Here is a 25,581-nt window from a genome sequence, read left to right as displayed (position 1 = left end):
AGAAAAATACAAATTGCATGTGCCGATTGGGCCCCAACAGACACACTAGCATTCCCGGTCCGAGTGATGGACGGGGGACAGAGGGTTCATTTGCCCTTAAGCCCTAAGGATATACAAGCGATTGTTAAAGCAATCGCAGACAAAGGACTCAATTCGGCCATGGTCTCCACCCTCATAGATGGGGTTTTTGGGGGAGATGATTTGCTCCCGTTCGATATAAAACAGACCTGTAGGTTGATTTTTGATGGGGCAGGGATGATTGTGTTTAAACAAGAATGGGAGGAGAACTGTGCAAGGCAGTTAGCCCAAGTAACCGGAGCGGATCATCCGCTACACGGCTCCAGCCTACAGCGGTTGATGGGTACAGACCCAACAATGATTACCCCCCAAGCACAAGCCCAGGGCCTGCGGGCCCATGAAGTTATGGCAACCACCCATGCAGCTAGAGAGGCTATTCGCACAACCTCTAGTGTTATTGCCAAGCCATCGCCATGGTCCACAATAAAACAAAAAGAAAGCGAGAGTTTTACACAGTTTGTAGATCGCCTCCAAGCAGCAGTCGATTCCTCGACCCTGCCCCCAGAGGCAAAAGGCCCGGTTGTCGCAGACTGTTTGCGGCAACAGTCTAATCTAAAACCCAAGGAAATCCTGCGATCGCTGCCACCTGGGTCAAGTCTCGCAGACATGATTAAACATGTAGTGAGCGAGGAACACCTGGCCCCAATCCAAGTGGCCGTTCGTGCACTGGCTAGCGTGATGATATGCCCCAAATGTGGCCAGCCAGGCCATGCGATGATCAATTGCCCCCAATCAGGAGACCCGCCAACGGCGCTCCCCCCACAAAACCGATCTAAAGGACCATGTTGGGCCTGTGAAAAGAGAGGGCACCTCGCGAAGGAATGCAGACTTAAAAAGCAGGGAAACGGGAAGGGGAGGGGGCCCCCGGGCCGCACACAGCCCTCTCCCACTTGGGATGTCAGGCGGCCCCATTACACCAACCCCAGACAGGGGGGGTTACTCCCAAACCCGTTGCCCCCGCAGGAAGCAACCAACTTTATGGCCCAGCCAATGACCCCACAAACCTGGCCTCCGTCCCAGGGACAGCAGGGACCGCCCGGTGGGGGCGAGACCCCTGGGTGGCCCTGGCAGTAAGGTGTGACAACCCGCCAGTGGTGTGGGGGATTTGTTCCCTCCATAATTCCCTAAATGGTACCACCATCAGTATCCCCTTTTTGATTGATACCGGAGCAGATGTTACAGTCATTCCTGAAACGAGCTGGCCCCCACATTGGAAATTGGAAGAAGCCTCCATGGTGGGTGGAGTCGGGGGATTAACCCAAGCTCGGAAAAGTGCTCACTTGGTAGCAATCACGCTCCACACAGAAAAGGGACCAGAAAAGACCATTACCCTCCTCCCATACGTCATGTCAGGAGTTCCACCCCTGTTGGGAAGGGACACCCTAGCCTTATTAAAAGCCAGGGTGACAAATTTACAGTAAGGGCCACTGCCGTACACCCACTTCCACCGATCAGACTGACATGGAAATCGTCTGACCCAGTCTGGGTCGAGCAGTGGCCCCTGTCAAAGCCTCAAATGGATGCCCTTCTTGAGTTAGTTGACCGCGAACTACAACGGGGTCATATAGAGCCTTCCACTAGTCCATGGAACACCCCAGTCTTTGTAATACCCAAACGAGCAGGTGAGGGGTTTCGTCTCCTCCACGACCTGCGTGAGGTAAACAAAAAAATCCAACCAATGGGTCCCGTTCAAACACTGTTGCCCATGAACTCCATGGTTCCGGAGGGACAACCTTGTGCTGTCCTTGATATTAAAGATTGTTTTTTCTCAATACCTCTGCATGAGGCGGACAAAGAGCGGTTTGCTTTTTCTGTAGTGTCTCCAAACAGCCAACGCCCTAACTTGCGCTTCCAGTGGAAAGTGCTGCCCCAAGGAATGATCAATTCACCCACTATCTGTCAAATCACGGTAGATCGAGCACTGGCACCGGTACGGCGCAGTGACCCGACTGTGACTATCATTCAATATATGGATGATATCCTGATTGCCGCACCATCAGGCAATCAGGTAGACCACCTGGTGACAATCATTTCAGAAACCCTCAAGACAAACGGGTTTGAAATCGCGAGTGCAAAAATTAAAAGAGGACCCTGTGTCAGTTTCTTGGGAATGGGAATCACAAGTTCTTATATAACACCTCCTCAAATAAAAATCCGTCGAACCGTTAAAACACTCCATGATATGCAACAGTTAGTGGGGTCTTTGCAATGGCTCCGCAATGTTGTCCTGATCCCTCCCGAAATCATGGCCCCCCTGTACGATCCTTTGAAAGGGAAACACCCATGGGAACAAAAAACTCTGACGACAGAGGCAGTAAACTCTCTCGACTTTATCGAACAACAGGTGTCATCAAACACGCTCGCCAGGTGGAACCCAGCTATGCCACTCGATCTGTATGTGCACTTCACGGAAGGGGGGGGAGTAGGAGCGCTGGCCCAAGGCCCTCCTGAAAAAGCTCAGCCAATACAATGGGTAGTCCTGGGGAAAACGTCACGTGCTTTCTCTCCAGGAGTCGAGTGCCTCGGTAACCTCATCATGAAAGGCAGGAAACTCGCCCTAAAACATCTGGGCATTGAGCCAGCCAGAATATACCTACCCTTTCGCAAACAGCTCCCAACACAATCAGTGGCAATGTCAGAATATCTAGCTATAGCCCTCGCCGGATTTGGGGGGGAAGTCCGGTATGCCACAAAGCGCCCCTGGACTCAAATGCTAGCTATTGTCGACGTCGACCTCCCACGGAAAATCATGGACCGGCCCCAACAGGGACCAACGGTCTTCACAGACGCATCCTCAGCGACCTCAACCGCGGCAGCAGTATGGCAGTTGGGAGGAGAATGGCACTGTGTCAAAATGTTGATCGTGCGATCTCTGTCCAACAGCTGGAAGCAGCAGCTGTAGTGCTGGCATGCGGTCTGTTCCCAACAGAACATCTCGACATAGTAACTGATTCAATGTTTGTGGCCAAGCTTTGCTTAGCCATGTCAGGGCCCGGCGTGTCAACATCCACAATAGCTCTGATGCTAGAAGAAGCACTTTTTTCCCGAAAGGGCACTATATCGGTTATCCATGTCAACAGCCATAACCCAATCAAAGGGTTCTTCCAAATCGGCAACGACAAAGCAGATGCCGCTGCAAAAGGGTTGTGGACACTGAAAGATGCCCGCCAATTACATGAGTCCCTCCACATTGGAGCTAAAGCGTTAGCAAAGAGATGTGGGATCTCGGCCACTGACGCGAAACATATAGTAGCTACATGTCCCCACTGTCAAAAAGAACCATTGTGGTCTAGCGGAGTCAACCCCAGAGGTCTTAAAGCCGCTGAGGTGTGGCAGACAGATTTTACGCTCTGCCAATTGCTAAAACCTCGAGCATGGCTAGCAGTAACTGTAGACACATATAGCGGGGTGATCGTAGCGACACAACACCTTAAGACCGACGCTAAGGCAACCATCCAACATTGGCTAACAGCCATGGCGTGGCTTGGCATCCCTAATCAGATCAAAATGGACAACGGCCCAAATTTTGTGTCTAAATCAGTCCAGGCATTCGCTCTGAAATGGGGTATTACTCTGATACACGGTATCCCATATAATAGTACAGGACAAGCCATAGTCAAACGGGCAAATCAAACTCTGAAATCTAAATTAGAGGTATTAGCAAAACCAGAAGGTTTTACCAACGTCATTCCCTCAAGGGACCAGGCACGCTTATTAGCAACAGCCCTATTAGCTTTAAACCAGTTCCCCAGGGGAGACGAGGTGAATAGCCCTGCCCAGAAGCACTGGGCCACTCAAGCGCTAGAAGAAGGTCCGTATGTCATGATCAGAAATGAGCTAGGAGAGTGGGAACAAGGGTGGAAATTAGTTCTGACAGGGCGAAGGTATGCTGCGGTCAGAAAAGATAACAGAATCAAATGGTGTCCACTTAAGTCTATCAAGCCAGACCTTCAGAATAAAACTAATGAAAACTGTGAGTTTTTATCTGCAGGACCGGATCATCGGACACCCCCGTAACCAGTATACCCTGGTGACAAGAGAAGACGACGAGTCGGCAAGCGGCCTGTCCGCATCTGAGAGCTCTGCACCGGCGGAGTCCAGACAACGGTGAAACAGCTCCCGCAAGGCGGGGCTGCGATGTTTTTGTGTGATCTCAATTTTGGGGTTCATAACGCCGTCTAGCGGCTTGTATGAACATCAGCCATGGGAATGGGTACTGGCAAGATGGGAGGACCAAAAGATACTGCAAAGGATAGTTACCCCGGGATCCCCTAGTTTTCAAGTATATCTCTGTGACCTAATCCTCTCAACCCCCTGTTCGAACACTATAATGTACTATATGTGTCCCAGCTCTAACCCCGGCAAATCTTACTGTAACGTCCCTTATCAGTATTACTGTTCTCGCTGGGGCTGTGAAACCATCGCATCTGGCTGGAAGGTAGCGAAACCAGACCCGTTTCTTAAAACCAGTTGGGGACCAACAGGCTGCACCCCTAGGAGACCAAGTGGGATGGGAAGGACAGTATGCTGAGGGAAATGTGACTGCCAACATATTTTCTTAAACGTAACCAATGAAAATGACCTAGGATGGACCATCGGCAAAACTTGGGGCGTTAGATACTGGAAACCTGGCACAGATAGGGGGGGACTGTTTTTTATTAAAAAACAGGAAGTAAAAAGCGGAACAGCGATTGGCCCCAACGTCGTGATCAAAAGTGATAACCAGCAAAGAAAAGAAAACTTGCAGACTGCCATGCCCGCCCCAGCCGATCCCTTACTAACCAAGCAGATAGTTCCCTCAAGCCAACCTAACATGAACCTTCACCATTTACCCGACAGGCCATTTTTTAGCGTGTTAGATGCCACCTTTCGGTCGCTGAATCAGTCAAACCCGGATCTCATGAATTCCTGTTGGTTATGTTATGACGTGTATCCCCCCTTCTACGAGGGCATTGCCCTTGATGCTTCCTTTGATTATTCATCAGACAGCAATCCAACCCAGTGTAGGTGGGATACACCATGGAAAGGAGTTACCTTGAACCAAGTCAGGGGCCTGGGCGTATGTATTGGTAATGTCGCCCTAGCAAGCTGGGATAATGCTGTCTGCGCAAGAACCGTTGCTGTTGACAAGACCCATAAATGGGTGATCCCATCCGCACCCGGAATGTGGATCTGCCATCGATCAGGAGTAACCCCCTGTGTGTCCCTCAAAATTTTTGACGATTCTGCTGACTTTTGTGTACAAATTCTGATTGTTCCTAGGATCCTATACCATCCAGAAGAAGAAATGTACCGCTACTGGGGAGAAGCCAATAGCAGGCTTCAAAAAAGAGAAGTACTGACAGCTGTAACAATAGCAACGCTGTTTGGTTTGGGAGCAGCCGGCACGGCCACGGGAGTGACCTCCCTAGTGACCCAGCGATGAGGCCTGCCTCAACTGCAAGCTGCCATCGATGAAGACCTACAAAGAATCGAGAAATCCATTACCTTTTTGGAGTAATCCCTCTCCTTGCTATCAGAGGTTGTTTTGCAGAATAGACGGGGATTAGACCTCCTGTTTATGCAACAAGGAGGCCTCTGTGCCGCCTTGAAAGAGGAATGTTGCTTCTATGCGGACCACACCGGCGTAGTTAGGGACTCAATGGCCAAATTGAGAGAGAGATTGGCTCAAAGAAAAAGAGACAGGGAAGCCCAACAAGGGTGGTTTGAATCATGGTTTAAGCAATCTCCGTGGCTAGCCACCCTGATATCCACCTTGGTAGGTCCGATTGCAATAATCCTGCTGACACTGATCTTCGGACCCTGTATATTAAACAGGCTTGTGTCCTTTGTCAAGAGCCGGCTAGAAAGGGTCAACATCATGTTTGTAGAACACCAACAACTGCTTTAAAAATGTACTTGATTAGTATTTCCCCCGATTCTCCCTGTCTCTCCCCAAATATCCCAAGCTACACTCCATTATCCCCAGTCGCTTCCCAAGTGCCAATTGCTCAGTGTGCCTTATCTTTGTACTCTTTTTTAGAAATATTTTTACTATTTTAGCCTGTTTAGTTAAGCATGGGGTGGGGGGAAATGTTGCTAGGTAGGGCCTGGCGGCCGGAAGATCTCGCGCTGTATGGAAACACAGGGCCCCCCTCCAGCTAGCCAACAGCTTTTAGTTTATGATGTAAGCAGACGGAAGTGACATTGTAAACCTAGGCTATATAGTGTCACGTCGTTCAGCAATAAACGCCATTTGCCATCCACCACATTGGTGTCTGTGAGCTGATGGACCGCACGGCCAGGGGTCGGCCGCCGTGCCATTCCTGAACCAGGTCACCGCGTGCCTGTGAAGGCAACAGACTGTGTTAGATTAAATTGTTTGCAGTAGTCATTGTATTAAATTAATTGTAATTGGCTACAATGCTGGCTTATCTGTTTTTGAGTTTGCTGCCCAATCTTTAAATCCTGGTAGGCTGACAAATGGAACAAGCTGGTTAGAGGAATGAGCCTCTTTCCAGGGAAAGCTCCACTGACTTGAACTTTAAGCCTAAACTATCACCTTACTGCGTTTACTTTGTGTGTGTTAATGCTTACCTGATAAATATATTTCAGTTGATTTATCAGTTTAGTTACAAGTTGGAGTAAGTGGTCCTTGGCTATACGTAAACCTCTCCTCTGCTTTTTTAACATGTTGTGTGTCATAACACTTACTGTTGTACTTCAATACAAACCGGGAATGATTCTGGTAGTGTTGCAATCTAACGGTAATACTGCATCATCTTGTCTGTGAAGAGAAGGGAATCAAGCCGACTGTCGCTGTTCTACCAGGCAGGGTGGACACCCGAACAGCTTCGGTCTCAATGCCCAAGCCTGGGCCCAGCCCAAGAAACGACTGGCTGCTTCAATAATTTGGCCATAAGGTATTAACTGGTTGTGTGGGAAGGTGCCTAAACAATACTGTCTGTTCTTTGCTTTGGTATGTCTCATCTGTAATGGATTCTTAAACGTTGGGTGTTGCAGGAGGCTTGGAGAGGCTGTGCTGGGCCATGGCTGGCAGGCCATGCCCTGTGGCAGGGGCTGGGGTCTGCGGGTGGGCAGAGCTGCGGTGTGCAGGGGCGCAGCCCGTCCCCCGTTGAGTCACTCTGCCGGCTGCTCCGGGGAGGCTGCTTTGAGCAGCGCTTTTGCTTTTGTATTCCTCTTGCTGAGAGTCAATGTTTTACTTTTGTTCTCATGAGATTTTGTCACGTTAGCTTTAGGCCCGTTTCCACTTATTAATTAAACCTGGTCTGCGAAGGACTGGGGCTGCCCTTCTTCCACCCGTGCTGTGATGTCATGTGCAGATTTTGTATGTAATGTCTCTGCTCTGACATCATGGCTGACCCCTGTGCAAATACCTGTCTTGGGCTCCAAGTGCAGTATTTTATACACCCGTTCAAGCCACCCACCTTATGGTAATTACAGCATGACAGGATTTCCCTTGTTTGCTTATAGGAGATTTGCATGGAATAGGGTTTTAGGCTTTAAAAAGGTTAGGATACAGCCCATCCCCTACTTCCCTCTACTTCGCTGATCCAGTTATCCTCTTAAAGGAATTAGAATGGTATGACACTACTGGCTCTTGGGGGAAAAAAAATTGTGACTGTTTTCTAGTGCTGCGTTACTTTTTAGGTGCTTGTACATTTGTTTTGGTGTCCCATTCCCTTACCCTGTGGTTCATCCTAGTATTTTTTCATATTGAGTCGAGGCCAACCACTGTGTCCCTCACCACTGCTCCTTTCGCTATAGGAGCAGGCAGATAGGGCAAGTAAGAAACAAGCGGGAAAAGTGCCGAGCAGAGGATTTGGTTCTCCCTTTCCCAGGCATCCCTTTGATTTGCTTTGTGACTTATTCCATGGTCCTTTATTACCTCTTCTTTAAGAAAAGATAGGTATTTACCACACTGCCATAATGTGAGCTTTAATTAACCCACAGCTGAACAAAGCAAACCAGACCTAGCACAGATAGTTCTGTCATTCATTGGCATGCTTTAGGCGGGTAAAATGGGAGGAGGTTTACCCGGAGACCTGTCTTCCCTAGTTGTTTAGCTCCTGGCACCACCACCTATCCATCACCTGCCTCAGTCCTACCTTTCTTTTCAGGGTTGTGCAGATTATCAAGGCATATAGGTTGTGTGAGGTCTTGATTTTCGAGCCTTGCTTCTTTGGAGGAGATGCCCTTGTCTGCACAAGGGGTGAGGCATGTGTCACTGTAGATGTCCACCAAGAGCTGGACACCTAGCCATCCTGACATGAGGTGTCTTGAAATAGATCTGTATCAGTCATGCCAGTCTATACATGTGCAAGACATTAGGAAGAGCTATAAGAAAGCAAATGCAGCGTAGTCGTGTATTCTGCACATACATACCACACACCGTGGTGTTCTAAAGCAGCCTTCTGCTTTCAGCCTCCCAGGCAACGTTACTTTACAGGACTGTGGTGGTTCCCAGGCTCGTTCAGTCTCTTACTGAGCCCTTCTTTTATGGATGGATGGTTTTTCTGTCGTAGGTGATGATCAGGGCTTGTATGTAAATCTGAAGTTTGACAGGTAATCTCCGTGGAGCAACAGTAGTGGGTAACAGGTAAACTGAAGCCAGGAAAAGGCAAGAGCACGCCTGCAGTTTCAGGCAGTGAGGCTGTAAAGAGGCTGTGTAAGGACAGTGGTGATGACTAATACGTTGTCCTTTCCAGATGCAGACTTGTGGGGTTTGTGGCAAAACAAAATAGCACGTCAGCACAGGATACAGATGCATCCACAAGTCATGACGAAACGAGCTGGTTTGCCTTTACAATTCATTTATCAAATCACTTCCTGTTCCCATTTTGAGGCTAGAGGCTAATGATTGATAAGTATCACTTCAGGAACACTACATGGTGCTCAGCTCAAATGATGTTCAGTTAAAAAGCAAAACAAACAAAAAACCCCCACCCCCACAAAACCCGAAGAGTGTCTGTTTTGGCTTGAAGAGTATTAAGCAACCTGGGAGGACAGCTGAAAACACTTTGCATATGCTGAAGCAAACAAGAATTTTTGTTGCCAGTTTGGATTTGGGGAGTATACAGAGATGTTCATATACAACGAATCAGTCCTCAGTTCAGAACTTAGATGCTCATTTGCCTGGGGGGGATGACCCTCCTATACTTTTTTTTATTTAATCAGTGAAAACTGCTAGCTGGGAATTGATTTGGGGGATCGGATCCAGAAACACCTTTCTCTGAAAGGCAGCAGTAACAGCAGTTCAGTAGAAAGGATAAACAGCTTATAGGTGTCTTCTGACACTGAATATTGGTCTAGGACCCAGATTACTAGAAATGCTGTCCTTCCAGGCTTTCGTAATAATGTAAACGTTTCTATAGGTTTTCTATTAATTAGGATACGTAGGGTTGTTTATTGACCATTGAGAAATAATTCCAGTGTTTATCAATCTTGCTGTGTTGTTGGCTGCTTCAACTTGCTGGAATTTGCCACTTTTAATTTGAGGGCAGAACTCTGTGGTTCTTATGCCTATTCCAAGAATTCACGAGGGAGAATAAAAGGCTGTGTGTTGTTTTGGGGTGGGTTTTTTTGTTTGGTTTGGTGGGCTTTTTTGGTTGTGATTTTTTGTTTTGTTTTTTAGAACAACCACCTCAGACACACTGTCATGTCTTAGTCACCTCCTCATTTTCTAGTTCTGTGCAAACGTGCTGCATTAAAATGACAGTCTCTCTCGGTCTGCCCTTACGGAGCCAAGGCAGTTGCGGCTGCGATTCCAAAGAGAGGCTATGTCCTTTATTTCATTTGATTCCTATTAGCTGTAACAGAGTCACTGGACAGCATTGAAGGATGCTTTACTCAATGTTCTGTCCTGTTTTTGTTTACCCGATTGCCTTAACGGCACAGAAACCATTAGGAACAGCCTTCAGCAATAAGTATTTAGACCCTGTTCAGAGCTTTGAGCACAGCCATGTGAGTTATCTGCTCTGTTTCTCTGTGCTGCTTCAGATTTAAGTTTTTAGAGTAAATGTGGAGTGTGATCAAGTACATTTCGGAGCAATTTGCAGGCACTGCTTTTGGAGCCCGTCACAAACTGCCAATGTGAAATAACGCCTCCTGCGACGCTCATCTGCCCGGGAAGCTGTGGGAGCAGCACTAAGCGAGGGTTGAGGGCAGAAGGCTTGAGGCTTCTACTTCTTGCCTACAGGTAACAAGCCTGGCCCCGACCAGGGACTGGGGCTCTATGGAGGAGTTTTCCCTGCCTGCCACGTCCAGTTCCCGTAGCCTCTGGGGAGGGATGGTTTCTGCAGCTCCCTCTGTGCTGATGCTGCAGGCAGCAGCTGAACCAGCCGGGCTGGAGCCTATAAAGAGGATCGGAGAAGTGTACTGAGTTTTCCGATGTCCCATCCTAAGCTAGGTGCTCCCTTGTTTTTGGACCAAGGGCTCTGGGGATCTGTGCTGAACTCTTTCCAGTTTATTGAGCCTCCTGTGACCAGATGTGGTGATGACCCCGCTTTGCTGAGGGGAAGGATGTCTGATGTTAACTAGTCATGTCCAGTGGAAGCCTGTGGGAGTTAACGTGGGCATAGAGAGTTCTTTAATCCAGTGCTTGGTGGCACAGACTGCTTTAATTTTGACTTAAATGAGAAAGGCACTTGGAATGCAAACTGCAGAGATGTTCCACTTACAAGCAAAGCATTTGACGGTTTCACTTTTTTTAGAAAACTGAACAGGCAGTATAAATAAAGGAAGCAAGCTGAACTGTAAAAAAAATAAAATAAAAATCAGTGAAGCTATCAAGGAACTATGTGTACCCTCTAGAACAGGGGTCCCGAAACTTTTTAAACAGGGGGGCGGCGTGCAGATGAAGTGGCAGGCAGTCATCTGCAGTTGCTTGGTTCCCTTCCCCGCCCCCTCCCCCCCCAACCCCTGGCAGGGGCAGGGGGGGTCTGTAGATACTGGGGGCCGGATTGAGGACCCTGGGGGGCTGTATCTGGCCCGCGGGCCGTAGTTTGAGGACTCCTGCTCTAGAAATTCAGCTAGCTAACATACCAGTGGGTGAGATTTGTGCATTTTTCTTGGTGGAAAAATATTTCTGCCCTGTGAGCCCTGAGGATGGCTCTGATAGCAGGGAGAGGCAGTTTCTATCACTGTGCAGAAGGGTGATGCTTCTGCTTTCCTGGCTGGGTTTGGTAGTGCTGTCAATGGTGATTGTGTGGCTCTACCAGATCAGTCATCTGAAATGTTGCCACTTGTTATGTATAATTGGTGGCTTTGGTCTGGTGGGAAGCTAGATCTGCCCTTCACGCTGTGTGACAGGCCATTAAGACCATGTGTCAGACTGATTATGCCTTTACTGGTGGCCATAGAAAATCAGAGGGCAAGTGCTGCTCCTCATATTCACTCTTTCCGCCTTTTTGCAGGCTCCGTGAGAGAGCACCTAGATGTGTTTGAAGCGTCTGGGAATGAAGCAGACATGGCTTTGCCACCTCCATCAGGATCTCGGAAGGGGAAAATAGTAAGAGAAGCTACCAAAGCCCCAGCAGAATTGGGACAGGGGAGATGGGAGTTCCCAATAGGGTTGGACATTTGGGAATTGTGTGCCAGACAAGTACAGAATAAATGCTACATGTGAAGCAAAGACACCGTAAGATGAGGAGTGCGTGAAGGGTGTGTTTGTATGAGAAAGAGCAGTCTGAAGGCACAAAAGGAAAATTGGTTGAACACAAGGATAAAGTAAATGAAAACATAAAGCAAAAGCAAGAAAACAAAAGTAGTAGGTAATGTTTATTTGGAGGGGAGTGTGTGTGTGTGTAAATCACAAGCCTTAGGAATAGCCTGCAATTTCAAAAAAAAAAAAAAAACACACCCCCAAAAAGGGCAGGCCAGGGGGAGAAAAAAAGGGACTGGTCTAGGAGAAACATGTAAGAACAGGGAAAGAACCTGGAAAGGGCATGAGGTTTAATGAAACATTTGAGTTGCCACTAGCAGCAGGGATGTCCACTGTTAGCCTGTATAAATGTGTGATCTAGTGGTGACACGGCCTCTCCTCTTTCTCTTCTCGGTCCCTGTGCTCCCCTAATACATCTGCCTAGTCTGGGCTCGCGTCCTGCCCCATCGCCAGGGTGTTTGTGCTGTGGCCAGGCTGAAGGGTCCTTAGTTTCTATTGTGCTTGTGGCGGTTCACTATAGTACAAATAATGGATATAAGCTAATTATTAATGTAAGCTATGTTGTCATAGGGAGGCTGAGTGGGAGAGAAAATTCACTTACAAAGTAAAGGTTTTCAAAGAAAATATTTACCAAAGAGCTTTCTCTGTTGATGTGTTCTGTACCTTGGAAATGGAGACTGACTGTTAAAGAAAACCTTGAGTAAAACAAGAATAAAAGAAAAATAACTGAGAGGTTACTGTGCCATGTGCACACTATTGCCAAACAAAGAACTTCAGACTTGATGACGAAGCTGTATATAAGCTTGCATGATGAAATCTGAAGCTGGATAAACGCAGCTTGGTTTTCATTTATAGTTTAGTGCCCGTAATCTGTCCAGCATCATAAAGATCTTAAAGCTGAGCCAAGTTTTAGGAGACCCTGGGTGAGTTATAGTTTCTGATGGAAACCATGCAAAAAAAGATGGGCTTTCATGCCAAAGCAGATAAAAGTTAGGGTTTTGACTGTGTTATGCTTCAAGTTTCAGAATGAAAGTCTAAGCTCAAAGTAAAATAAAACCAGGACACTTCTGGCCAACAAAAGAAAAAGTTAACTGGAGCTGCTGCTTGCTTGCTGCTTTGTTTTGGGGTTTATTTCTTTTTTTGTTGTTTTTTTTTTGTTGTTGTGACAATCTGTAGTCTGCCTTTGTGCATTTTTTTGTACTTCCCATGTTGTCAGAAATGAAAATGGAATACAGATTCTGTTCTGCCTTTTATTTTCTTGTTGACAAACATCTGGAGACTCAGCTTCGGTAATAACTAAGCCTTAGCAAGTAGGTCTTGCTCTACAGTGTCTCTTGGGAGTGGTTGTTACTACTGGCTCTGCTCTAGAGGAGGAAGACAGCTCAACTTGTGTTTTCCCGTTGCAGATGTTGTCCTGGAGAAGGCCATGCATAAGTGCATTCTGAAGCCGTTGAAGAGCCATAATGAAGCAATGTTGAAAGTGTTTCATGCTGCAGATGGTTTTTGGAAACAACTGAAGGAAAACCTTCAGGTGGTGCGGCAGAGGAATCCTCAGGAACTGGGCGTGTTTGTTCCAACACCAGACTATGTGGATGTTGAAAGTCTGTGACCACGCAGAAGATGTATTCACCTGAAAAGAAAGTCATGCTGCTGCTGAGAGTTTGCAAATTGATTTATACTGTTATGGAGAATAACTCTGGTATGATGCTTCTTGTGGTTCAAGGTCATTGTTTTTCTAAACCTGGGGTTGTGTTTTGGTGGAGGAGATGAGACCACCTGATTCTGCAGCTTTGTCTCCTCCTCCTGGAGCTCTTGTAGCATCTCCTTGCCCTTTTGAGAGGGATTCTTCCTCTCTGCTTCCTTCCTGATCTCTCTGCATCTGGCAGCACATCTTACAAATTCAGTGTGAAGCAGAGTTGTGAAGCAGCTTAAAAAAAAAACCCAACCACCAGCTTTGCTTGACTGTAGGCATTTGAATTTGGCTGTCAGAAAGGCTGTCCTGTAAGCCTAGAATTTGACACTGGTTCTAAATTAGTATTTTCCTGGAAATCGTAATAAAGGATGCACCCAGTATCTAGCTGTAGTAATTCAGCAGTGTGTATGCAATATGACAATTACAAGGGCTCTGTGTTAATGGCTGGAGGAAAGCAGCCCCTGATCCAGTGTTTTGGGTTTGCTGTGCCTCTGAACGTTCTCATTTGGACAATTTCTTTGTGTTTTTGCAAGAGAAATAACATCTATTTTTACGCTGTAGCAGGAGTCCCAAAGTGACTTGAAACCTAGATGGTGAAATGGAACCACAGACCAGTTAAGACCCACTTGATTAGTCAGTGGCACAGTTAAAACACTGTGCTGGACAGCATGAATTCATAGGTGCAGCTCTATTGCCTGACATCTTATCATATGCTGCCGTGGTAGGTCACGAGCTAAGGTGAAGCAATGCTGGTGGTAGTGGAAGATTTTTTTCTCTTAAGAAAGTATAAGCTGCTGCAGGTGGTTGGCAGTTTTCTTTCGAGCGCTGAATTTGCAGCTGGGCTCTGTGCCGATCAGGATGCTTGCTTTCTTTTGAGACTTGAGGTGAATGGTGAAAGCTTGAGGCTGTAAAAGACCCCCAGGCACTTTGGCAAGATTTGGGCAGGAGCTTAGACCTGGCTTATTTCTGTGCAAAATCCTGCATTTTAAAATGTATATAGGAATCTTTGCCCAAAGTGATGTAAACTTTGTTTTTTTCTCCATACTGTATTATCACATTGAGTAAGGTATTCCCAACATGCAAAAGAAAAGTACTGAGAGGCTTCTGGTGAACCATTGTACTGAGGGGCTTGGGCTAAGATGCAGCAAATGCTCCTTGGGGTTGTCTTGCTTTGTCGTGTAAAGTTTTAAAATGTGGCATCGAGCCAGCACCTGTTTCCAGTACCTGCTTTGTCCTGTAATCTCAGCCATATAATAGTGTAATACCTGGAGGGTATGTCTTAGCTGGTCTGACTTTCAATATCAGCCCTTCAGTCCTCTGGAGTTTCGCCATAGTTTAAACTGGCTCCCGATCTTGATGTTTCAAGTGACCATCACACCGCTTCTGCAATGAGCACAGTTTGGCCAGACCCAGAGATCTAGCCACATAGCGTTTTCTAAAGAGAAAGTTTAAATGCGGTAAGAGGAACACATACAGACCTAGGTACAGCAGAGCCTCTGTGTGTTGCATGCTGTTGTTACTGATGATGCTTCACCAGCTAGTTGGGAGTTACGTGAGGCTTTGCTCACTGGTGTTTTTAACCATGATCCATCAAGGAAATGTGCAGAGTTTTCATGTAAAATCTAATAGGCTTTTATATACAGGCTTCTCTGCTGGGTTTCGGACTCAGGAACTGATACTTGTGGCTGGATCCTTCCAGAAAGGGGACGTCGTCCGTGCACATATAAAGAAAATGCCCATTGATTTTCTTTTAGCCAGTGACAGAAGTGCGGGTGGAGGTCAGGCCAGACTGGCATGGCTACCTCTTGTGAGTTCACCAGTTGAGCTGACACCAAGGTGAGCCCAGTCTTTAAATTCCCTTGCGTGCTTCAAGGTCTGCGTCATCCAGTTTGTGCTCGTTAGAAGTACAAGATGAAGCTGGACGCTGCCCACCAAGTGTCCGATGATGTTCTCTTTGCTGCACATCCGTAACGAGAGGCTCTAGAGTAATACAAACCCGGTCAGTAAAGGCAGCAAAATAACACTTTCCTTTCAAACACCGAAACTGGCAAAAGGGTGTGATTTGTCTATCGCTGCCTTTGTTCTCTTTGACCCAGGGAGGCTGTTTGGAGCTGATGACTTCTTGCCTGTGTTGGCATATGTGCTGGCCCAGGGTGATACGCTGGAGCTGGATACTGAAACTGAATACATGGTGGAATTGCTGGACCCATCTTTGCTGCATGGAGAAGGTAATCAACTGCTATTAGAACTGAGTGGAGGGCTGGGGAAGGGGGATTCTTCCTCACCTCGTTTGAGTAGAAACCCTTTTGACGGAGTCATGTAGTCGGTGATGGCGGTAGTGTAACAAGAGAACCTCGTAATTATTTCCACCTTAAAATAAGAGAAGGCTGGTTAGCTTGCAGAGTTACAGCCCCAAGTGACCTGGGAATCTACCGACGTCTTAGGAGGGAGTATGTTGTTTTCTGCCAAGAAGGAGGAGGCGTCCTGACTTAGCAAGCAAACATAGGCTGTGCAGGTGCCAACTGTGGTTATCCTTCTGTGCCTGAAAATGTCCCGAGAGTATGTCTGGGTCTGCAGCATTCAATTGAGTTGTGAGACCTGGAATGGGACCCGGGTTAGGTGCTTTGTAAAATCTTCTGGGGGAATTCTCTGCCCCTCTGGGGAGAGTGCTTTTGAGAATGTTGCCCCCCTTAATGATCCTGGTTTATGCCCAATACTTGCTTCTCACAGAGTATTTTTATGAGGCCTAGGAATATGTTTCTTAAGGCACTCTTGAACAATGGCTGAAGTCTGCTAGAGGCAAGGAAATCTCCCTCCTTTGTTTTCACGGTGGTGGTTTTAACAAAGAGGTATTCTGCCAGCCCTTGGTAGGCCCCAGAATCTATCAGTTTATGAGGAAGTTTCAAAGGTTCTTGTGACCAAGCTCAGCTGTGAGTTAAGTATATGTGTATACGTCCCATTTCTGCTATCTCTTGGGTTGCTGAAATTGCTGTATCCTTTTACATGCCGATATGTATGACAGAACTGTGTCGGGTTTCCTCTGGTTCAGTACTAGTCTGTTCCCTGCTTTGTGTGCAGGGTGCGTTGTTCAGGAATCTTAGGACAGAAAATACTTGAGATGTGAAGCTGGAGATCATTAACACGCTTGAAAGGCAGAAATATTTACTGGGCTGTTAAGTCGTGTCGTTTTTAATGTAGCAAAAGTCATTCATCTATTGGCTGGCCCTGTCTGTGCACTAGTTAAACTGTACGGTGCAGGAAAAATTGTTTAGTGCTTTGGGGTTGTGCAGTTCAAATGTAAATGTATTTTCCAGTTTGTCTGGTGGGTCTTGCGTGTCTTCCATGTATTGAACTCATCACAGAGCTGAAAGCGAGAGGATGCTGTCGGTAATACAGAAAGCACTACTGTGAGCATAGACTGCATCTCTGAATGACTCCACAAATAGACCGCGCTGCCTCTTAATTGAACGCTCCCACTCAAATAGTTTACTTAAAGAGCAAGAGAAATATATGATAGCCTGTCTTCTGTTTCTCCTGGTTGCTGAGGACTGTTGCCTCCTGCTGAGAGTCCTTTTCCTTTGTGACCTGCAGCTCCTTTTGTACATCGGCAACTCTGTTGTGACTGTACTTTGTTCTCCACTCATGTAATAAAGGTGAAGTCTGGAGAGCTGTACACGCTGCCTCCTGAACTAGTTGGATGTAGTGTTGGACATAGGTGAACAAACACAGCCTGCCTTTTAAAAACAAAAGCAAAACCTTTGGGATGCTTCCAGGTACAAATCACACGCTCGGTCATTGCTTTGTTGCCACTAAGGGGGTCACTTTTAAGTTCCTGAACAGTGGTAGATGGTCTTTTATGTCATTTAAACAGCTGTGTTTGTTTGATCCCCACTTGAAGCTCAGGAAGAAAACAAATCGCTGTTTGGAAACTGTTTAGAAGAAAACTCATGTTCCACCTTTGTAAAAACACTCAGGAGTAAAGGAGCGACACTGGTCATTTAAATAACCGGCCACCCCCAGTGCTAGCGGACCCAGAGATGGATACTGTTGCACCACTTTGATAATATGGAGCCCAGGCAACCACTGCATGGCTCTTAGCAGCTGAGAACACACTGTCCAGTATTTTGCAGGCAAGTAAGCTGTTTTTCTTTACGTATACATATTTTGGCCATAGAATGCAGTGACTTTCGTGTATGTGTGCGTCTGTTTATTAAAAAAAAAAACCCAGAAATCGTTTGTACTTTTGACTGTGACCCGTTGGAACTGGCGTGGTGTTTGCGACCACTCTGAATTGTTCTTCCCCTGCTGTCCTTCACAGGAGGATATTCCTTAGCAAGTGCTTATGGAGCACTTTTGCTGATCAAGAACTTCCAGGAAGACCAGGCTTCCCAGCTGCTGAGTTCAGAAGCTAGAGATACTCTCCGGCAATGGCACAAGAGGAGGACAACTAACAGAACAATGCCTTCAGTTGATGATTTTCAGGTAGAGCTTTAGGCTGAAGAGAAAAAAAGCCCAGGGGATGGTTGTTTTGTTGGAAATCTCCATTTGAGAAGTATGATTCATAATGATTTCCTTGGGGCCACAAGTGGTGTGAAGCAGTGCTGAGAAGATGGCTGGCAAATTTGCCTCTGCTTCAAAGTCTTTCCACTTCATAACAGAGTGTGGTTATGATGGTATAAAGGAAACACTAAATAATGGAGCTTTCCCACTGTCCTTTGTATTTAAGTCGTGCAGAGCGAGGACAGACCAAATTGTATTTTTGATTCAGCTTCTTTGTACGCTTTGCTGTTAAAAAGAACAAACCCAGATTTCCAGTGGTATAAATCATCGCAACTCCCCAGTAGCGATTGGTGGCTTACCGTGGGTAATAGAGAGGAGACTTGGCAGAAAAGCTTGCCTACAATTTGAAAGTTTAAGCAAGGAGTAGAGTTCTATATTGTGGATGTCTTCATGTTTGTAGTTTGTTTTGTGGGTTTTTTTTCTCCCCCCTCCCATTTCTTACTGCTCTTTCAGAGTAGGGCAGTAACTCCAACTGAAGAATAACAAAACAGTCGGGATTACTTTATCTTTTAAAACCAAGTCTGCATGCCTTTCATATAGGAAAAGATTGTTATGTAGATAGGCGTGCTGTTGTCTGTCCAGATGAATCAGTTTGCAAACTGAAGCAAGGAGGATGTTGGAATGGAGAAGAAAGGATTTACTCCTTTGTGTCTGGTTGTTCACAGTCCATACCACAGTGCAAAGCTGCTGGAGAGGCTAACAACAACCGTCAATAAGTTATGATGGAGCTAAGAGCTTGATAAATGAAGGTATGGGGTCAACAGGAAGTAATTAAACCTTTCACTTGCGGCTCCTTCTGCTTTATCAGTGTCCATGCAAACAACCACAGCACATCACTGAACAGGAAGGAGCTGGGAAAAGCAGCAGTCTCCCACAATATGCCTCTCTTAGGAAGAGGAGAACTGACAAACAGAAATTCCAAACTGTGGCATGTCGCGACAGAGGGAAGACACAGTCACTCAATATGAGTGATCAGCAGACTTCATTTATTGTCTCTTACAGTCACCTTTTATGCCTTGTTATAATTAGCTCATACATATTACAAAAGTTAAGCTCATTATTGGTTAGTTGCCTAAATACCAAGTCCGCCCCTAGTTTCTCTTCTGTAGTTTTCTGTTCCCACCTGCAACATTCTTTTCCCACCGAAATCTTCCTGTTATTGTGTAACAAAAACAGCCAAAGACAGTGTATTTTGCTTTACTTCAGATAAGCTGAGAGCCATGTGCATTTTTGTCCAGCCAGCTGGACTATGTCTATGTGACCCTTTTCAGCTAGCCAGTTATCCACAGTGGCAAGTGCACAAAGCTAGTCCATCTTACTGGGATCCATTTTATATTCTGCTTACCTGTAGTTAGGTGTCACATTCAAGTACCTTGAGTCTTTGTTCTTTCTAGCAAAATATTACGCTTAATAGGAAAATTAATCACCTTTGTATTTCTGCTGGATGACTAAATGACAGAAGATTTTTTTCAGCAGGATCTTGTATTCAGTTTCACCTTCTCTTCCTCAGCAACTGAACTTCAGCCAAGCTACCTGTACAGCTGGACGCCGTGCTGGATGCTGGAAGATGCAGGGGAGCACAGGAAGAGCTGGCACCATCTGTGTCCAGGGCTGCTCCTTTGACTCTTTGAAAGAGAGCCTCAAATCAGTAAGGTCGCTCTGCTTCCAGGCTATGCTTGGCACAAATTCAAGCACTTTGCTGCCTGCCCAGAATGCCAGTTTTCCATCTCCTTTCTCCACATCTGCAGTCCTGAAATGAAGCACCTTCCCTACAAGGTATGTGTAACACAGCTTCAGCTCAACTCATCTTTCCGACATTGAACCAGGATGTGGTCACTACATGTCTGTGGTGCTGTCTCACAGCCTTACCACCAGCTTTTGGGTCCTGGAAAGGCCTTCATCCTCCCTCCCTCAAAAGGATGGAAAAGCAAAAAATCCGGTATTTTGATGATGATGAAATACAACTTGCTGATACTGCATAAAGAATTTTGATACTTACTATATGAGTTACAGGCATTTGCACAAACCTCAGCCTCTCCTTGAAGCAATCCTGTCCATCTAGAAGCATCGAAAAACAGGTCTTCTGTGTGTTAGCTACGTTAGAAATTGAAATTGTAGTGTGCTTTGCCTTATTTAGAGCTGATTTGATTTTTTTTTATTTATTTTTTTCTTCACACCGGCTAACAAAAATGGATTAGTTCTGCTCAGTCCTAATGGTTTAAAAGCTGTTGCAAAGTTCCAGTGTTTCAGTCTGCAAGCTATCAAAAGTTTATTAAAAACCCAGAGTGCTCTTTGGAACTGAAGTCATATGAGCATTCTTCTCAGTCTTAGCTTTTAACAGCTTGTTCTTAGGAAACGTGAATTTTTGCCATTGTGATTTAGCATGCTTAATTTATTCAGCGTACAAACATAAGTATCAGCTCAGTAAATAAACAGGTCTTTCTTACTGTCATTTTTCCCATCTCCTTTCATTTTACTGCTTTTAGTTTCTAATTGCAGTTAGTTTTTTGCAAAAAAGCACGTGATGGCAGGCTGCTTTGCTCATGTGTCCAAAAGTGTTTTGTGGTTGGGTGTGTTTTTTTCCAGTTGCTTTTTATTTTACTTTTTAAATACTTTTTGAAAGATAGAACTGTGTTTCCTTGTAGGGCTTGTTTAGAATTAATCTATGTTATCAGTTGTGCACATGTGTGAATTTCAGCAGAGAAAAAAGATCCAGCTTTTGCCTCGTGATCATACGGTTTTACTTTAATGTTGCAGAGTAAATTTTCTTTCTGCCTCCCTCTAAGCCTGTTAGATGAAATTTGGTTACATCAGGCTCAGACACTAAGTTGCCATTGGTTAATGTGATGGAAATGTCCTGCATGAAAATGGATTGCCTTTTGCATGCTGCAGCATAAAGAGTGTGAATGGTTTATCGTGCAGCAACCTGTGGATCAACACCCTTGTGTGTTGCTGGCAGAGGGTTGGGTTTTTTTCTTTTTCCTTATGATGAACATATTGCATGAAGCTTCTCTTCAATAGTATTGACCAGCAGTTGCAGCATCATCTCTTGGGCATGCTGCCTCTTGCGGCGCAGTTCCTTAACAACCAAAAAAGAAAGAAGTGGTCCCCCTGCCCGACCCTGAGTGTACAAGACCGGAGCAATTATAGTCTTAGCCATTTCTAAATCCACCTCCCTTAAAGCTTGTTTCTTTATTTTTGCCCACAGATCGCGTGGATCAGGAGAGTATAAATCAGGTCCTTTTTCAGGGTCTGTCAGTCCTGGGTCAAAGGGATCTTCCTCTGACGGATACTCAACTGCATTGACACCCAGGGGTTTAGAGCACTGTGATTTAGAGGCTGGTAAAGAGGATGTGACTCCTCTTCCTCTCCTTCCTCTGCCTTTTCTTCTTGTGCTTTCATAGTTTCAAAAATAACTCTCCATGAAGAGAGCAGATGGTGGGACTCAGTATTGCCTTTTGTCACAGAATCCCACAATTTCACCCCTGTGTTGTTCTGAAGTTCCCGTGCAAAAATTGTAGATGCAGTCACTGTGGGCATATCTACTTGCACCCACTTGAGCATTGCTTTAAGGTCATGCCCAGAAACACTTTTCTCATGTTTGTTAGGGAGACTTTTCATAAGCTCATAAACGTCTCTTTCTGGGGACGAAGCCTGATTCACCATTACGGATTTCCCACAGCTCACCTCTCAACTCCGGAGGGATTTCAGGCCGGCTCCCGCTTCCTTTCAGCGGTTCATTCAAAGTTCTGTGGGATTCGCTGCAAGTCGCTCAGGTGATTCAAGAGCCCCTCCACGTCGGATCCTTCACTGGATCATGTCGGGGTCACCAATTTGCGGCGAATGAGGAGACGGGACACAGCTTGATGCAAGCAAGATGTCAGTTTATTAGTGATTTTCTTATAATTATATACGTTTCTACCTTCTACATATTACACACTGATTGGTTGACATTTAAGACACACCGTTTACACAATAGGAACTGATTAGTTTACCTTATCATAGCAACAATTCCTATTCTAAGATTAGGGGGTTTCTTTCTACGCAGCTTTCGTGATTGGCAAAGTTCCTTATCGGCACTATGCGTTCCCTTATCTGGCTACTTGTTTCTCTGTCCGTCTGGCTGCCTCCTCAGCTGTAACGGCTCAGGGGTCTGCAGTTCGCTTGCTCCTTGGTTCCCAGGGCTTGTGCCCTATGAGTTCTAACAAGTCTCTATGCATCAGGCTATCAGTACTTGGACTCTTGTTCTTGAGGCCTTGTCCTACAGCCTCTGATGTTTATTTTGCTTCACAGCATTTAGTTTCCTAGTAAGGCCAAACACCGAGTCCCGTTAAAACCACTGATGTTTTCAATGGGGCTTTAAGACTGCTATCTGTTCGTTTGTAATTGCAGGGTTAGAATGTGAGCCAAGGAAAGGAGGATGTCAACTTATGAATTTGTTATGCCTGCCACAGTCTTATCACCAACGTCAATTCACAAGGTGGCTGTAATGTACGGGAATCACTGGTGTGCGTTTCACAACTAGAACATAGAGAGGATTGCTGTTTGTTGCTGAGCTTCCTGTTTTCAGAGGATGAGGTTTGGAGGTTTTGTTTCTGATGTCTGTTTTCTCATTCTACAGAACTACCTTCGTGTTGCATTCCAGGAAGTTAACAGTGCGTGTACAGGAAAGACCTTACTAGTAAGACCTTACATCACTACCGCAGATGTATGTCAGCTTTGTGCTGAAAAGTTTAGAGTGGACAATCCAGAAGACTATAGCCTGTTTCTTTTTGTTGATGACACCCGGCAGCAACTGACAGAAGATACCTACCCTCAGAAGATTCAGACAGAGCTGCACAGCCGCCCGCAACCCAAGGTCTTTCGCTTTGTCTACAGGCGCATTAACAGTGATCCATATGGTGCCATTTTTCAAAACAATGATGAGTCAGCTTCTTAAAACCAGCAACTCCTTTAATTTCTGTTCCTTGTGAACTCTTGAAAACATCTTTGCTGGCTGCCTGCCTTAGGAGCTAAAAAAGGTCTTAAACCATAAATACCTAGTTAAACATGTGCATTGCATACAACACTCCGTGTAAACCGTGCGTATGGCCAGTTATACAGTGTTCCACCAGTGTGTTTGAGCCAGCAGCCCATGAGGCAGAATTTCTTGTACCACAGACTCTTTTCAAGCATATTATACCGTGGCCCTTTGCAGGTCTCTCAGGCTCTTAGGGTTAGGGTTAGACTCAGGCTCTTAGGGTTAGGGTTAGACTCAGGCTCTTAGGGTTAGGGTTAGACTCAGGCTTTTAGGGTTAGGGTTAGACTCAGGCTCTTAGGGTTAGGGTTAGACTCAGGCTCTTAGGGTTAGGGTTAGACTCAGGCTCTTAGGGTGAGGGTTAGACTCAGGCTCTTAGGGTTAGGGTTAGACTCAGGCTCTTAGGGTGAGGGTTAGACTCAGGCTCTTCGGGTTAGGGTTAGACTCAGGCTCTTAGGGTGAGGGTTAGACTCAGGCTCCTAGGGTTAGGGTTAGACTCAGGCTCTTAGGGTTAGGGTTAGACTCAGGCTCTTAAGGTGAGGGTTAGACTCAGGCTCTTAGGGTTAGGGTTAGACTCAGGCTCTTAGGGTTAGGCTTAGACTCAGGCTCTTAGGGTTAGGGTTAGACTCAGGCTCTTAGGCTTAGGGTTAGACTCAGGCTCTTAGGGTTAGGGTTAGACTCAGGCTCTTAGGGTTAGGGTTAGAGTCAGGCTCTTAGGGTTAGGGTTAACCTCAGGCTCTTAGGGTTAGGGTTAGACTCAGTACTATATATTTGGGTACTGCAGCCGCCCTTTTGGCGGAGCGCTACTGCCATCTAGCGAAATATACTTGGGTACTGTAGCCGGCCCGGTTGGTGGAGCGCTGCTGCCAACTAGCAATATATACTTGGGTACTGTAGCCGGCCCGGTTGGTGGAGCGCTGCTGCCATCTAGCGAAATATATTTGGGTACTGCAGCCGACCCGGTTGGTGGAGCGCTGCTGCCGTCTAGCGAAATATATTTGGGTACTGCAGCCGCCCTTTTGGCGGAGCGCTACTGCCATCTAGCGAAATATACTTGGGTACTGCAGCCGGCGCTGTTGGTGGAGCGCTGCTGCCATCTAGCGAAATATATTTGGGTACTGCAGCCGGCCCGGTTGGTGGAGCGCTGCTGCCATCTAGCGAAATATATTTGGGTACTGCAGCCGGCCCCGTTGGTGGAGCGCTGCTGCCATCTAGCGAAATATATTTGGGTACTGCAGCCGGCGCTTTTGGTGGAGCGCTGCTGCCATCTAGCGAAATATACTTGGGTACTGCAGCCGCCCTTTTGGTGTAGCGCTGCTGCCATCTAGCGAAATGTAATTGGGTACTGCAGCCGCCCTTTTGGTGGAGCGCTGCTGCCATCTAGCGAAATATACTTGGGTACTTCAGCCGGCCGGTTGGTGGAGCGCTGCTGCCATCTAGCGAAATATACTTGGGTACTTCAGCCGGCCGGTTGGTGTAGCACTGCTGCCATCTATCGAAATATATTTGGGTACTGCAGCCGCCCTTTTGGTGGAGCGCTGCTGCCATCTAGCGAAATATACTTGGGTACTGCAGCCGCCCTTTTGGTGGAGCGCTGCTGCCATCTAGCGAAATGTAATTGGGTACTGCAGCCGCCCTTTTGGTGGAGCGCTGCTGCCATCTAGCGAAATGTAATTGGGTACTGCAGCCGCCCTGTTGGTGGAGCGCTGCTGCCATCTAGCGAAATATACTTGGGTACTGCAGCCGCCCTTTTGGTGGAGCGCTGCTGCCATCTAGCGAAATATATTTGGGTACTGCAGCCGGCCCTGTTGGTGGAGCGCTGCTGCCGTCTAGCGAAATGTAATTGGGTACTGCAGCCGCCCTTTTGGCTGAGCGCTGCTGCCATCTAGCGAAATATATTTGGGTACTGCAGCCGGCCCGGTTGGTGGAGCGCTGCTGCCATCTAGCGAAATGTAATTGGGTACTGCAGCCGCCCTTTTGGTGGAGCGCTGCTGCCATCTAGCGAAATATATTTGGGTACTGCAGCCGGCTCTGTTGTGGAGCGCTGCTGCCATCTAGCGAAATATATTTGGGTACTGCAGCCGGCGCGGTTGGTGGAGAGCTACTGCCATCTAGCGAAATATACTTGGGTACTGCAGGCGGCCCGGTTGGTGGAGCGCTGCTGCCAACTAGCAAAATATACTTGGGTACTGCAGCCGCCCTTTTGGTGGAGCGCTGCTGCCATCTAGCGAAATATATTTGGGTACTGCAGCCGGCCCTGTTGGTGGAGCGCTGCTGCCATCTAGCGAAATGTAATTGGGTACTGCAGCCGCCTTTTTGGTGGAGCGCTGCTGCCATCTAGCGAAATATACTTGGGTACTGCAGCCGGCCCTGTTGGTGGAGCGCTGCTGCCATCTAGCGAAATATACTTTGGTACTGCAGCCGGCCGGTTGGTGGAGCGCTGCTGCTATCTAGCGAAACCTAAGAGCCTGAGTCTAACCCTAACCCTAAGAGCCTGAGTCTAACCCTAACCCTAAGAGCCTGAGTCTAACCCTAACCCTAAGAGCCTGAGTCTAACCCTAACCCTAAAGA

The 25,581-nt window shown here is 46.7% G+C and overlaps 2 long non-coding RNA genes across 3 annotated transcripts; both read left to right on the top strand.

The window, feature by feature from the left end:
• Nucleotides 1-6,656: 6,656 nt before the first annotated feature.
• LOC308057335 lies at nt 6,657-15,294 on the top strand. Of its 2 annotated transcripts, none has more exons than XR_013925224.1 (3): nt 6,657-6,980; nt 13,147-13,439; nt 15,198-15,294. It is a non-coding gene; the product is annotated as an uncharacterized lncRNA (long non-coding RNA). The 2 variants fall into 2 exon arrangements; XR_013925225.1 differs by lacking the exon at nt 15,198-15,294 and adding an exon at nt 15,077-15,115.
• Nucleotides 15,295-17,590: 2,296 nt separating this feature from the next.
• On the top strand, nt 17,591-22,675 carry LOC308057336. Its single transcript, XR_013925226.1, has 3 exons — nt 17,591-17,915; nt 19,504-19,769; nt 22,386-22,675. It is a non-coding gene; the product is annotated as an uncharacterized lncRNA (long non-coding RNA).
• The last annotated feature ends 2,906 nt before the right edge of the window (nt 22,676-25,581 follow it).

This window comes from Falco punctatus (genome assembly GCF_963210335.1).
Source record: "Falco punctatus genome assembly, contig: scaffold_105, whole genome shotgun sequence".
Classification (NCBI taxonomy): Eukaryota; Metazoa; Chordata; class Aves; order Falconiformes; family Falconidae; genus Falco; species Falco punctatus.
The sequence above is the reverse complement of the archived record's forward strand: the minus strand, read 5'-3'. Positions and strand labels throughout refer to the sequence as shown.